The following is a 4,060-nucleotide window of genomic DNA, read 5'->3' as shown; positions in this document are numbered from 1 at the left end:
CGTGGCCAAAAAGAATAAAAAAAACGAAAAAAGCAAAAAGACATTCTGATGGGAGAGAGAGAAAATTTGAAACGTAAGACAGATTAGCATAAGCGGATAATACCCAAACAACGAATTGGCAACAGCAACAGCAACAGCAACGGCAACAACAACAGCAATGGCAACGGCAACAACAACAGCAATGACAACAAAACAGCAACTGCAACAAAATTCAGTAAGCCCAACATTGTATGGGAGATGGACAGCATGTGTGGAACATCTAAGTGCTGATGCCAAGCAATTCTCAAATGCATAGCAAACAAAGCAACAAACCTGCACAGAGAGCACGGAGAGCCAAGCACGGCGAGTGGGAAAAAGACAAAGCCACATCAATTCAAATGTGAGTGGATGGATGCTTGAGCTCCAGCTGAAGCCCCTTTAAATACGCAATTTGAGTGGCAAGGCGTAAAATGCCAACCAATGCCGACAGATACATTCAAACTATCAGCAATAACAACAGCAGCAACAACAACAACTACAACTGCTGCAACATGCTCGAACTTGACATAAGAATCAGGGAGCATCAACATTTTCTGTTTATCAGCAATAAATTGACATGTAAATTAAAGTGTCTATAATAATGAATTGACATAGGAATAGCAGAGCCTAAAGAAATGAAAAATCTATGTAAACTATTTCCAAAATACACTTCTGTTATAAAAAATTATTTGACATGGAAATAGAATGCCTAAAGAAGTAAAATATATATATCTACTAATTATTTGTCATATACAGCATATGTAATTACTGTCACTTTTATTAAAAACAATTGATTTGGTCAAGCGGCGTTTCATTTTACTCAACTTGAGCTTGAATCTTTTCATTTAATTTGATATTGTGTGGGTAGCATGATTGACATGTATATGACTTGACTTGTATATCGATCCAAATAGTTCCCACAGTCAAGTGTCTATTAAAACACGTTGCGCCTGCTGAAATACAAGCAGTTCAGCAACAACAAACTAATCTCAAGTTCTCATGTTTGGCGTAGAGTCTAGAGACTATCAGCATTTCTAGAAAATTGACATAGAAATTGCGAAAACTCTAGCTCTGTAAATAATTTGTAAATTATTCCATAGCATATGCAATTACTATGACTTCAATTATAAACAATTAAACAAATATTATCAACTTGAACTTGACTCTTTTCATTTGTGTGGGAAATTGCGTCAATGGTTGTATATCGATCCGAGTAGTTCCCAGACAAGTGTCTGTTTGCTGATATACAAGTACTTCGAATATTTTCTGGCTTCACTATCAACAAAATAAACAAAGTGCCTTGCAAATACACACACACACATACAACACACACACACTCGCACGCAACAAGACATTAAGATAAAATTGAAACCGGGACGAGCTGTGCTATCTGATGCAACTTTACAGCTGTTTGCGTTTGGCTGCAGCGTGCAACCTAACCAAAATGGAAGCCAGAAAAGGCTGAAATGCATGTCAAGTGAAATTACTTGTTTGCACTGGCAACAGATTGGCAAATAGGGAGTCGGCAGCTGCTGGCTAGATTAGGCCAACGGCCACACCTACACACCCACACACACACATACACATATGTGCTCCTGTCTTAGCTCTGTGATATATGCAGACGACACTTCGATCTGTTAGGGCAGGCGACTAGCAGCTATAAATTGAGATGAATGTCGCTCGGGCAGGATGAGGACCTGCGGCCATATACACAATGTGATTCTTACTTGTGTCGCCTCGAGTGCATTTGCCTGCTCGCTGTCTATCTGGAGCTGCATGATGAATACTCATCGAATGGGGTGGCTTTTGGGGAAGGCGCCGCCATTGCAAGTGTGCGATGTCTATAAATATTTTATTGTATTTCTGCATTTTTCCCCCTTTTTCATTGAACGGCACCATAAAAAGCAGCAAGTGGGGTTGCGACAGCGGACGGCCATTAAAATGCAACACGCATGCAACGCGCTGCAATTGCATTGCATAATTTAAGGCGCTCGCACACGCAGTCAACTGAAACAATCAGCAGCAAACCGCTGCTGCCAACGTCATTTCCAGCGTCGCGTCGCGTCGGGTCGCGTCGTTTCGCATCGCCTCCCTGCTGATGTCGCCCATAAAATATTCATTTAAAATGCAACATGCAACACTTTGCATCACGCACCCAGCACACCCACACTCATACACGTGTGTGTGGTTGGGTGTATGTCAGCTCTAGAAATATTTTATGCCGTTGACAGCCCCAACCGGACAACTGGACCTGGCATCGCATGGCGCGCTGTTAGCATTTTGACGCTCCAAAAATTCTAATCCGTGGAGCGCGAATACACGTGTCATATTCGGCCAGGCTTTGACACATTCAATAGTTTGCAATTGATAACAGGCGCAACAAAACAAGGCAAACAGAAGCCAACAAACGAGCACTTACCAAACAAACTCCAACAGCTAACAGCTAACAGCTGAGCGGGGGCTGGTGGTTGGTGGGGGTTGGTGGCGGACCCTTCGTTTGCAAATAGGATCAATTATCAACTGTAAATAATGTGAAATATTTGTTTCATTAGCATTGCGATGCATATTGCCATATAATATCATATATTATTTCATTTAGGGTTTACGTTCATTTAATTAATGAGCATTTTAGACTCATTCACAAATAATAATACATTGTTCGACTTGCTTTGTCTAAGCCATCACAGACAATCGCATCAGAGTCAACTCAGAACATATCGTTCGTTTAATATACATATAAACACATAATATATTTACACATGTAATATTTACGCACTAGAAATAGTTTATCATTCAGATTATTGCAAATTCAAGAGTCTTGTAATAAGAATTGAATACACAATTGATTTATTGGCTCGGGCTTCAATGCAATTGATTGAATTGTCTACAAGACCACACTGACTTGGCAATTTTAAACAAATACAAATGTCAGCTGGCAAGTCCATAGCAGCTCATTTATATTCAAATCCAATTCGGTTATCAGCTCATTGCATTGCTGTGCAGCAGATTGGCTAGCAGCCTTTGATAAACCCGCTTAAGAGTACATCAGAGCGCACTACCGCTGCTGCACCTACGCATAATGCACAAAGGTTGTTTCGATCAAACATGGGCGCATTAATGCTCTGGGATGGGCCATGCAGATGCAGTGATTACGGGCTGCACATGAACATGGACTCTTAAAAGCAATATCACGTAAGATAGGCGAACTACAGCGGCGATGAGACAATGCAGTTTTACAGGAAACTGAAGCCCATGCAGCTCTTCGGGCCATTTGCGGTAAGTACAATTATCGAATTCACTCAAACGTGGCTATATTGTCGTCATCGCTCATCGTTCATCGCTCAGTGCTCAACGGGCCCCTGAAGTCTTTATGACCAAACTGCTGGTTTGGTTGCCAACTGGCCGATGGCTGCGCCTAATTGTGCTGCGGTAATAGATAGATAGATCGAGAGCCTCCCAAGCACACGAAGCTCACGACTTGCTCGACGCGATCATGCGCCTCAGATTATGAGCCCAGCCAGCGACTTCAGCTCGAACTCTGCACGTTTTTTTTTTTTTTTTTCTTTTTTTCTTTTTTTGCACAAAAAGCGAAAACGAAAAGGGAAATTTCTTGCTGGCTCACGTAATTGAATTGCAGGCAGCTAAATTGGCATTTATTATAATAAAAGCAAATATGCAATTTCGCTTTTCTAAAAAAGCAGAAAAAAACTTCAAAGAGGAAGCAACAACTGCAAAAAACCTGCTGTTTAGCTGGGAGCATGAGATGACAGCCTTAGCAAAGGAAAGTCAAGTGAAGCGATTTGTTTGAGGAAAAAAAAATAGGTGATAATAGGATATGCATTTTCACGTACCATTATAATTGTAATCAATTAATGCGTAACTCTAACTGTCTGTTAATAGGCTTATCGAAAAGTGAAATGCAAAACAGATAATAGAAATCTGCCCGTCAGCCATATGCTCTGCTATTAATCCCCTTAATTAGCCTTTTGATATGCGCATGCCGATTACAATAATGAAATTCTTACAATATCATTTTGTACGA

Source organism: Drosophila mojavensis, unplaced genomic scaffold (genome assembly GCF_018153725.1).
Source record: "Drosophila mojavensis isolate 15081-1352.22 unplaced genomic scaffold, ASM1815372v1 contig_231, whole genome shotgun sequence".
NCBI classification, from domain to species: domain Eukaryota; kingdom Metazoa; phylum Arthropoda; class Insecta; order Diptera; family Drosophilidae; genus Drosophila; species Drosophila mojavensis.
Note: the sequence above shows the minus strand (reverse complement) of the source record.